The sequence below is a fragment of the Lynx canadensis genome, chromosome A3, assembly GCF_007474595.2.
Source record: "Lynx canadensis isolate LIC74 chromosome A3, mLynCan4.pri.v2, whole genome shotgun sequence".
Lineage (NCBI taxonomy): Eukaryota > Metazoa > Chordata > Mammalia > Carnivora > Felidae > Lynx > Lynx canadensis.
In genome coordinates, this window is record NC_044305.1 from 95,065,620 (window position 1) to 95,077,757 (window position 12,138).

A 12,138-nucleotide genomic window follows, 5' to 3' on the forward strand; every position below is an offset into this window, starting at 1 on the left:
AGCTCCTTTTCCTGAGACTCTTAAGTTCGCCTATCGAGACATTTTTCCACCAAAGTAGCTTCCTATTCCTGGGGTCAGCAAATACTTTCTATAAAGGGCTAGTAGTAAACATTTTAAGGTTTGTGGACCATGTGATATCTGATATAACTACTGAATGCTACTGTTATAACAGGAAAGCAACCAAAGATAATATGTGAATGAATAATCATAGCTGTGTTCCAATAAAACTATTTTTAAAATCAGATCGTGGGCCAGATTTGTCCACAGATTGTACTTTGCTGACCTCTACCCTAGCTTCTGATGCATAAGTCCCCCAAAGTCCTTATAAATTCCAATTCAGGGGGTGCCTAGGTGGCTCAGTCAGTTAAATCTCCAACTCTTGAAGTCTTGATTTTGGCTCAGGTCATGATCTCACAGTTTTTGACACTGAGCCTTGCATCAGGCTCTGCACTTTCAGCATGGAACCTGCTTGGGATTCTGTCTCGCTCTCGCTCTCTGTCTCTTTCTCTCCCCCCCACCCTCTGTCCCTCTCTCTCCCCACCTCCTCCACTTATGGGCATGCTCTCTTTCTCTAATAAATAAACTTAAAACATGATAATTAAAAAAATTCCAACTTAGTCTTTCCTAAAAAAGACTTAGGTAATAGGTAAATAATCATGAGAATTCTTGGCCTTGGAGGATTGGATCATGTTTCTTTTCCATGTTCCTTGAAAGTTTAAAGCACTCTCAAGGAGATCTTTAAATCCCCTGGTAGTTTACATTCTCAAGGTTTTCTTTGCCTACATATTCAGATCTAGATTTGAATTTTAGCTCCTGTCATGATTTCTATAAATGGACAATCAAAAGCACTGAAACTTTTACTTAAAGCATGATTATAGGACTGTATACTAAAGATTTAGAGAAGGAGGAAGGAGGTTACATTGTAAAAATGCAGATATCTTCTAATTAGACATTGAAAAATTCCAATATTTAAATTTTTTCAGCTATCCCTAAACTATCAGGTATCCATTGAGTTATTTCTCCAACATAGCCCTAAACTTACACCAACCTGCTTTCTCTGTATTTCTTCCTCAACTGTTCAGATGTTAAGACCAAAACTTTCCTGTGTGACAGTTTTGGTTACCTTGGCTCTTGGAACAGCCATGCTGCCATGTTCTCTTCTACCCTATGCCACTTAATGCAGGCATTTTACCAAGCCCAAATAGTCCCTCCCTTAGTAGACTATGGGAGTGATGGGTCAAACATTTTCTTCCACATTGTAATCACATGCTTTTGTTCAGATACTGTAACCAATATCTCATTTGCTTATGAAAGTCAAAAGCCAAAGTGACTAGGACTTTATAAGACTTGTGTCTAGAAATGAATTTATTATGTAGGCTCTTCCTAAAATGGCATCTGATTACAGTTCACAGCTCACCAGGTCTGGGAGGGCTTGTAGGAACTTGTCCAGTCCAGTCTCTTTATTTCTGGAAGAGGTATCTGAAGCTCAGTACGGACAAATGACTTGCATAAAACACAATTGGGATTTAACATATAGGACTAGAACTCATGTCTAGAAGTTTTCACCAGAGAAGAGAACAATATCAGCTTATGGATCTACAAAATCACTACATACCATTATTATTAAAAAAAAAAATAGAACGCATGGCTTATCAATTACTACTTTTAGCAAATCACTGTACTTGTTATTTCTATCAATAATTCTTTTAGTGATCATTCTGTAATAGTTCCTAGAATGGGACATAACGGTAGTGTAACGAGAAACTCCAGGAGGAAGAGAACTAGGGAGAGGATTTCCTTCTTGGATTGGCAAAGGGCATGGTTCCAAGGGGGTGATATAAACAAGGAAAGTGAAGAGGTCTCCTAAAAGTATTTCATTCTGTGATCTCTTCTGTTTTTTAAAGCTTTTCACATCTCTTGAGACATATTTCCTATAATAAAGTCTTATGCTTATGTAACTCTTTATGTTTTTCAAAGTTCTGTCATATATCCATATATATTATTTGATCCTTACTAAAGACCTTGAATCATAGTGAATGTGCCAAGCTATAAGTCACCTTAAAAGACTACATGCCAGCCAGCCAGCGAAATTTCCCAATGACACCCAGACTGTGCTTTTTGTGTTCTAACTTCAACAATGCACAAACACCAAGACATAGGTAGGTCTCTCTCTTTCTCTCTCCTCTCATGAATACTAGTCACCAGTGATGAAACAGAAGAGGAATTTGCAGATTCTACCTAACTTCTGCATGATGCTTTCTGAAAATGGATGCCCTGAACGAGATAATAGCTTTGGAATCGTCATACTAAACATTAAATTATCTGATGAGAATCTTTATGTTGAGATTTATGTTTATGTTTAATGTTGAGAATCTTTATGTTGAGAATCTCTTTCTTCTAATTCCCTAAGACAGGGATACAACAGTTAGAGAAGGAATCTAGCGTCTCCACAGTGTGAAGTAGTCAAAAGTATTTCTAGGAAGATGTTTTACTCTTTTCAACCAAATGAGATGAAAAATTATTCAAGGAATCAATCAAGTTTCCTACCATATGGGGTGTATATTTAATTTTTATAAATAGTTGTACAATGGATGGACACTAATAATGTGTTTTCTTGCTGAGTAATGACAAATGCTGCATTCATTTTTTCATTGTCACTTCTTTTTAATGTCTAAATTTTCTAAGTTTTCTTCCATATGTGTTGTGAATGAACCTTAATTGGTGCTGCCTGATAATCACATAATATCCTTTTTTCCTTTTTTGTTTTGTTTTGTTCTGCTTATGTACCTGTTCTCTTGGCATTTGAAATTAAACCAGCCCAATGCTATAATTAAAAGGGAAAGAGCTTTGGCTTTAATTACTGTCAGTAACAGATATGCCAATAAGTAGGGCTCATTCACAGCCATTACATCAAGCAATGGAGTCAACAGGCATCCTGACACCATGAAAGCCATCACCCTGAAGCGCTCTCTGATAGGGGCACTCACTGTCTTGAATCCTAGCTATGATTATGTTGAGGAGAGGGATGAGAGGATAGTGTGCTTAGTAGCATCCACAGAATGTAGTGTGGTCAAAAATGTAAAGAATGTCAAATTGGGAGGCTTGAATTCGCTTAGTATCTCTTCACTGGCTGTGTGATACTGGATAAATAATCCTCTCTTTTTAAATATTCTTTTCTTCAAAGCAAAGATGATAATCTATGTCATGCCTAGATGAGCAGTTTTTGTAAACATTCAAGCTCTGCAGTATTGTGGGTTGTTAGGCTTCTCTACTTTTCCATCCAACTTGCCTCCTTAGCTAAGTGGAACTATGTCTTCAATTTGAGTTCCATCTAATTTTCATACTTACTTTCTAATGTCATCTAATTACCAAGCGGAAAATGTAAGAAAGAGAGATGCAAAGGGAAGGACTAATCTACAGAATTAGTGGCTGGTGTCTACAGAATCCCTATTTGCTCCAGTGGACCACCTTTAAGAAAATTCAAGATGGCGCCTTTCAGAAATTCTGAGTCATGTCAGCATTGGAAAGGCTCCGGATTAGCAACCAAACTGGTAATTTTCTGCCTCTCCCATGCAGCACCCCCTGCCCAGATCTTTTTAAATAAAAAGAGGTTCTGATGATTAAGAAAGAACATCTGAGCATTTATAGCCATGGAAGATTTCTGCATTAAGGAAGAGGCATAGTTTGCATTAAATGTTAAATAAGTCATTAATTTATTCATTGATTCTTTGGAGACAATAATTAAGTACTATAGCCTTGGCCTTAAGGTTCTCTCTTTACCTTATGAAGTCTAGTCAGAGAGATTCTGAAGGCAGAGTGACAGTGTTGTCTGCAGAGTCGATATGGAGTGTTATGCTCTTAGAAGTAAGGAGGGGAATGTCATGTTAAGTCCCTTGGTTAGGAGGGAGGGAGCATTCTGAGCATGCCAAGTGAGTCAATGAGAAAGCCAAAGAAAGCAGGGCCAAGTCAGGGAATGAGGCTGACTTCCTCTGTGCAGTTATTTAATCAGTGGCACTTTAAGAGCTATTGTTAACTGTTTGAACAGATCATTACCAAAAAGAGACTTTGCTTCTTGACCAACAGGAATAAATACAGATTTATTACATTTACAAGCACATCTTTCCACATGGCTGAATTAGGGTATCAGGGAATGAAGAAAGTCTCTGTCTCTTGGGAGAAATTAACTTGAAAGAATAAGTAACTCCTCTTATGCATTTACCAGTAATTTTTTTGTTTTTTTGGTTGGTTTGCTTTTTATTGATTGGTGTTTAATAGAGGGCCCAGTGAGACGTTTGTAGCTAAATTTGTTAGAAGCCACTTCCAATTAAAGTTCATTTGTAATGAAGATAAATGATAATCTGAGTTATTAGGAAAGCAGCATTCAGTATTACCTTTAAAGTGATCTACACAGAGCAATTTAGGAGCCTTTCTAGTGCATAAATTAAATCCCAAACTCCTAAAGCCGCTCACTTAATTTGATGTGCACGGTGAAATATCATAATAAGGAACAGGATCACGGATCCTATTTGAAAGTGATGTCCTTTCAATGTCTGCAAGGAACCGATTTTGAGCCAACCAGAAGAGAACAAGGGACTCCCTACTGGAGTTTCTATTCTTTGTTATACTCGCCTCTTAATCCCTAGCACGTACAGTTGCCTCTTCTAGTAGGCAAACTCTTTGCTAGAGCAAAAGCTCAAGGGGAGTGGAAACTGGAGGAAGTGTGACCCTGTCTGTCCATACAATGGTGCCTGACACTGGTGGGTGTGCAACATTACCCGTTGTAGGAAGGGAGAGATGGATGAGTGTGTGAATGTAATAAATAAGTGAAACAACTCATAGATCTCTCTGTATATATTAATATACCTCTGTGAATCAGTGAGGGGGAGGCTTTAGTTAATTCTCATGCTTGAATCCCACCTTCAGACAACTGTCCATAATTTGGCCATTGTTGATAATGCTGTATAAATATTGGGGTGAACATACCCCTTCAAATCTGTATTTTTGTATTTTTGGGTAAATAGTGCAATTGCTGGATCTCAGGGTAACTCTATTTTTAGTTTTTTGAGGATCAAAAGTTCCTCCCAGAATGGTTATCCACCATTCATAGTAGATACAAGCACTTAAACTCTTACTTAAACTCTTTGAACTTCAGTTTGAAGGATACCACCTGTCTCAGCTGTGAGAATTGGGTGAACACATGTGTGAGAAAAAACTCTGTGAGCCCTAAAACACTGTAGAAACGTTCGTTTGTTTTTGATGCTTTTGTAATTATTTCTTCTGCTGATGAAGCTGGCTTCCATTAGCTCAAGACAGTTGATTTTGTGCAGCTCTTCCTGACTCCTAATTCAGTGACTTGAAATCAGCAATGGTAGGAGTATTTATACCAGAGAAATCAGCAAATGGTACTGATTAGGGCTTTCTTTTCTGTTTCTTGTTTTTTTGTTGTTTTCTCTTTCTTTTTTCCATTTTCTTTTTTCTTTTGAGATGAGTTTACCAGCACTCTGCTGCCTGTATCTAAAGATACGTAGCATTATGAGAGTCAAAAAGTTTGGACCTGGATTGTACTGGGTGATTTGAGTAGGTTAAATTGAGGTCTTGTTGGACCCAATAAAGCAGCAATGATAAATGTATGACTTGCAATTCCACGTAGCTGTTAATTGAGAAGAAATTGTCTCTGCATGACCTAGAGTGAAAGCAAGCAAAAGCCAAAACCTTCAGTCTTTTTCTCTGACCTATTCAGACATCACAAACACATGTACCGTTTGCCAGTGGAAAGCTGAGGAGCACTCAGCCTGTCAGCTCACTGAAGCCAACCAGTCAGTTTGGATTATTCAAGCCAAAATAAGAGTTGTTTCCTTTTTAGAAATTTCTTCTGCCCTAGGGGAGTTCTTATTTTTTTTTGACAGGCCATTTATTTTTGTTTGTGGTTGACTGATTGCAATCTTTGTCAACGATCACCCTGATGACAGCTGGGCATCTCTTACCCCTTAGAACGAGCTCAGAGATTCCTCAGGTAGTGTCCTTGTCATCAACACAGTGGGGTGGCACATTCTGGACAAACCCTGCTGCATCAAAGGCTGTTCTCCACTTCTGTTCTCTCCTGCTTGCTCTGATCTAACCAACTGATGTGTCTAATTGGGTCCAAACACAGGAAAGTTTAGAGACTAACTATAGTTACTGTAGGATCAGACATTTAACCCCCTGTCATTCTGCCTTCTTATCCCCTAAAGCCTTCACTGTTTCTGGAAAATGTAGTTGTTACAAGTGGATCCCTGGGGCATGGGGCATGTACTATCACAAAAGCAAGTTTAGAAAAAAAGAAACACTGCTAGAAATTGGCCAGGTGCACCATTATGTAAGGAGCTCAAGCTAGAGAGAGCAGTAATTAAAATAACAATGAAATGATATCTTATGCAATGCTTTGCAAATATGACATTTTCATTTGTAGTATTGTACAAGCCGCACATTCAAGTGGTAATGTTAAGTGATTTGCAAAAAGACTAAAGGAAAGTGAGTAAGGACACTGGAAAGGAGTTTTTCTGGGCCTTGTCTTGCTTTGCCAATCAAAGGCCTGTTGTACACAAGGGGATATTGTGGCATGTGAAGGTGTCCAGCTGACTTAGGTCTCCCAGTGTGTTGTTTTAGGTAAGCAACATTCATAGTATGTGGTCTAGAAAAGGAAAGGGAGGTAGAAAAATGTGCCCATGGAATGCAGTGTTGAATATAGAGTTTGCCTCTTGAAAGTCCCAAAATTATTTTTTTTCATTGCACCAGAAATGTTCACATGGGAAGGACAGAAGCATGATTACCAAGATCAAAGGAGATTGATTTTTAAATGTTTACCAATATTTAAGTAATGGGGAGTGAGGTGATGTTCACCATTTCACTGATTAGGCTGTTCTCTACTATGCAAGGAACCTCATTTAAAAATTTTTTTTTATGTTTATTCTTTTTTGAGAGACAGAGACAGAGTGCCAGCAGGGGAGGGGCAGTGAGACAGTGAGACAAAGAATCCTAAGGAGTCAGGAAACCTCATTTTATTTTTTTATTTTATTATTTTTTTAATATGAAATTTATTGTCAAATTGGTTTCCATACAACACCCAGTGCTCATCCCAAAAGGTGCCCTCCTCAATGCCCATCACCCACTTTCACCTCCCTCCCACCCCCCATCAACCCTCAATTTATTCTCAGTTTTTAAGAGTCTTTTATGGTTTGGCTCCCTCCCTCTCTAACTTTTTTTTTTTTCCTTCCCCTCCCCCATGGTCTTCTGTTAAGTCTCTCAGGATCCACATAAGAGTGAAAACATATGGTATCTGTCTTTCTCTGTGTGACTTATTTCACTTAGCATAACACTCTCCAGTTCCATCCACGTTGCTACAAAAGGCCATATTTCATTCTTTCTCATTGCCAAGTAGTATTCCATTGCATATATAAACCACAACTTCTTTATCCATTCATCAATTGATGGACATTTAGGCTCTTTCCATGATTTGGCTATTGTTGAAAGTGCTGCTATAAACATAGGGGTGCAAGTGCCCCTATGCATCAGCACTCCTGTATCCCTTGGGTAAATTCCTAGCAGTGCTATTGCTGGGTCGTAGGGTAGATCTATTTTTTATTTTTTGAGGAACCTCCACACTGTTTTCCAGAGCGACTGCACCAGTTTGCATTCTCACCAACAGTGCAAGAGAGGGAACCTCATTTTAGATTAGGATAAAAATAGCCAATTTCTTTTTTTTTTTAATTTTTTTTTAACTTTTATTTATTTTTGAGACAGAGAGAGACAGAGCATGAACGGGGGAGGGTCAGAGAGAGAGGGAGACACAGAATCCGAAACAGGCTCCAGGCTCCGAGCTGTCAGCACAGAGCCCAATGCGGGGCTCGAACTCACGGACCGCGAGATCGTGACCTGAGCCGAAGTCGGCTGCCCAACCGACTGAGCCACCCAGGCGCCCCAAAATAGCCAATTTCTAAGTAAAAGTTTCCTTTTGTTTCTATTTTTCTCTTTCTTCATCACACCTTACCTATTTTCATTCTGAATTTGCTGTGTTCTGCCTAAACATAGGGATTATCAACCTTCTAAAGAAATAGAAGAAAAGGAATTTGGAAAGCATGAACAGTGTTTATGTTGGTCTATGAATTTTATGTCTACTTGCTATTTGCCTTGGTATCCCGTGAACCAACCAAAGTGAGGCAGCCTCCACTGTGACACTTGAGAAAGTCCTTTCAGGGCTCACTGAAAAGCCCACTTCCCTTTGGTCAAAGTGTGGGAATGACCAGTCTCCTATATTATCTAAGAACATACTGATGTAATACAAGAGGTGTTATATTGGCAATGGAATCACTTGATCAGTGATCTCTTACTGCATTACTTGCTGATGGAGTAAGATGGTAAGTAGTGTGCAGATGGAAGCAGTGTCAGAGGATTTGGAGTCTTACTCAGCTTCTTCCCCAAGGATCACCTCACTCCACACCCTAGTAGCTCCCAATGGAAAAGACTATCATAATGTTAATCTTAACAAGAAAACTTCCAGTTATTTTACAGGCAAAAATTGGTTTATTCAGAAAGACCAGAGAGTTGCAATCTGGGACAAGCAAGCTACAGCAAAAGCATAGGCAAGTCCAGGAAACAAAAGAGAGAAACATTATTTTATGGAGAGGGAGGAGGAAGTTAGGTGTATTTGGAAGAAAAGTCCTTTGGACAGAAGAGTCCAGGGTGATGCCAATTCCTGAGGGGCTGAGTTGCAGGGGTGGTTGGTTTCTTGTAGACGATGCAATGTACTGTACATGTTTTTTTTTCCTCTTGGGGCTGCAATAGATGATTCTTTCCTGGGGAGGGTTCTTCTGTTGGGTCTGCAACTGGCAAGTCTTTCTTTCATTGACACTGAGTGCTACATCTCCTGCTACCAGATTCCCCTTCTAGCATCCCACAGTCCACTTTAGTGAGGTTTCCTTTTATTAATTTTCAGACACATGGCCTGAATAACTGATTACTGAATCTGTGCCATACATCTGTAAAAATGATCACGTTATGTTAAAATAATAGTGTTTATTAAAATCTGAGGGTAGTACTATCCAGTTCACAATGGCGAACAAAATATTCCTCACCTTTTTTTCCAAGCATGTAAAAACTACAGTTCTCTCCCTTTAGACCTGTCTCTTTTATTCTTGATCTTAGGAAATTAAAACTAGCCAAAAAGTTAATAAAGTGTGAAGTTTCAAACTGTAAATGTAAAGAAACTTACCATTACAGTGTAAGAACCCCTGACGACTATCAATTAGTCACATGGGTTCATAAGGCCCTATTGATGTTGTGTATTTGTGTTTTCATTCATTTATTCAGTAATTAATTGTTTTTCCTAATGTTTATTTACTTTTGAAAGAGAGATCGCACACAGGGTGGGAGGGGCAGACAGAAAGGGAGACAGAATCTGAAGCAGGCTTCAGGCTCCACGCTGTCAGCACAGAGCACTGATGCGGGGCTCCAACTCACGAACCACGAGATCATGACCTGAGCTGAAGTCGGACAGACGCTTAATCAACTGAGGCACCCAGGCACCCCATATTCAGTAATTTTTTAATTGTGTTTATTTTTGAGAGGGAGGGAGGGAGGGAGAGAGAGAGAGAGAGAGAGAGAGAGAGAGAGAGAGATCGATCATGAGTCGGGGAGGGGCAGAGAGAGACAGAGACACAGAATCTGAAATAGGCTCCAGACTCTGTGCTGTCAGCACAGAGCCTGACATAGGGCTCGAAGTCACAGCTATGAGATCATAACCAACTGAGGCACCCAGGCACCCCACATTTATTCAGTATTTACGTGAGTACCCATCATGTGTCTGGCACAGATACAAGGCTGGAGATACAAGGCTGAGTAAAACTGACATGATCCTTTCCTCATGGAGCTTAATGTCAAGTGCATAAGCGGCCGGCACTCTAATAACCTCACATAAATACATAATGGTAATAAGTACTCTGAAGGAAATTAGTAGGAGATTATTCACACACAAACTGAGGTAGGGAAGGATTTGTTCTGAGAAACAGAGGACAAATATGAATTGACTAGTTGAATAGAAATGGGGAAGGGAGAGTAAGGGGAAAATCCTAATAGAGACAATACGAGGATGACAGCTTTCTCTTCCATGGACAAGTAGTGGTGTGACTGGAGTGCAGACAGTAAGAAGGGAAACCTCTCATCAGGAGGTAGACAAGATGGAAACAGTCCAGAGAGCACATATTTGCAAGCCTTATAACCAATTTTGATGTTTATACTGGTCTTAGGTTTTGCAGTGGCATCATCCACATTTGGCGGTCACTGGGGCCTTTGGGGAATCCGTGAACTCCCTGAAATGGAGACAATACTGGAGTCTTGCTAATAACCCAGTCATCTCATTCACTGGTGGGCACCAAAGGCAGTGACAGGCTTTGTCTATAATGCAGATCAAGAAATTATAGGCTATGTGTCAACATGGGCATCTTGGGGGCTGAAATGTTCTAAATCTTTCCCTGGACTCTTAAAAAGGGTACGTGAGTCAGGAAAAAAAAAAATGGAACCATTGGCAAGTAAACACACAAATTTAATCTGGATTGACATTCGGCATCTTCTGTCATTTCTTTTTGTTTTTATGGTAAAATTTTACTACTTCTGATATTTAAAGCAAACATTAGTTCTGGTTAATTTCTATACTTACGAAATTGTTGGTGAGTGTTACTAGTTAATGAATTTAGTAAGCATTCAAAATTTTCTCTGAGTGCCATTCTGTGAAGTGTGTGTATGTGTGTCTATTATTTCTATAATCACTTCTTAATTAAAGTTTCTACTAGCCAAGGGGCAGGTGATTACTCCCCTGAACTGTGGATGCAGACTGTTGATATCAGGACTTCCAATAGTAGATTGTCCCTTTCTGTTGTGTGAGCTACCAGATTGCCCTCAGTTTCTAATGCCAAAATTTCATTCCTCTTTACTTCCTTCCCACAGGCACAACGTGTATTGAGGTGCTGTCCTCCGGAAGGCCATTTTCTAAGTTATGCCATTTATAGCCATGATTGGGACTGAAACAGAGAGTGATCTGTAGGGTTCTCTCCCTCTCTCTCTTTCTCTGTCTCCCTCCCTCCCTCCTTACCCCTTCCTCTCCCTCTCCCTCCATCTCTTTCCAAAGTGCTTCAGATTATGTGGGGGATTTGTATGTGTATGCACAGATAAACTACTTCTTAATGAATGTGATCAGTTACACAGTGACTCTTAATGGTTATGGCAACACTGTTAAGCAAATTACTAAAGAAGAAATCCAGGATTGCAGTCCTGGATTGGTCTCCTACTGTGTGTCAGACATTTCAGAGATGCAAAATTATAAATCATAGTTCCTGTCCCCAGAGGCCTTATAGTCTTCTGTGATGGGATGGGATATATATTTGCAAATAATTAAAATAGAATATATTGATCGATATCATAGACATATATAATTTAACTCAAGTTAATATTTATTGATTGGGATAGATATGAAGATGAATACCGGAAAATGCTGCCTCCTAGGAATGTTGGGTGCATAGAGTCCCTTTGAATAAAATGAGACAAACACTTGGATCCGAGTCTGCTCATAGAAGGGAGCTTTACTCAACATAGAGGTTTAGAGAGGGTTTCTCAGGAAAAGTTGCACCTACTTTAAGTTTTGCCAGAGAGGTTAGTCAGGTAGAGAAGGGGCAAAGGGGCTTCTGACAAAGGGCAGACGCAGAAGGCATGCCAGGAGGAGAGGGCATGTTGCATACAAGCAAGCATGTGTAGGAACACAGAGGAAGGATTTGCTGCCTCCTCTTCTGACAGAGAAAGTTCATAAAGGTGATTTTGGAGCCATATTTATTAACGAGGTGCGAGAAGACATTCCAAGAAGAGGGAGTACTTTTTGGAAGTCATAAGATGGGAGAAAAGGTGTGTTGAGGGAGACACAGGTACTCAGGGAGCATGGCAGGAACTGATGGGAGTCTGTGGAGGAGGGCAAGGAGGGGCTGAGTATGGAGTCATCATTCTTAGACACCTTGGGATTAGTTCTGTTGATGACAAATGGAGGTAATGTAATGAAACAGAAGTAACCGTAAGTCCTGATCTCAGGGGGGGTAGAGTGTACAGAGAGACATGGATATT

General features: G+C 39.7%; 1 protein-coding gene across 3 annotated transcripts in view; it reads left to right on the forward strand.

Moving 5' to 3' along the window:
- The window catches only part of CTNNA2 (catenin alpha 2), a 1,119,678-nt gene that overhangs the window by 491,430 nt on the left and 616,110 nt on the right, over positions 1 to 12,138 (forward strand). The window lies entirely within an intron of this gene.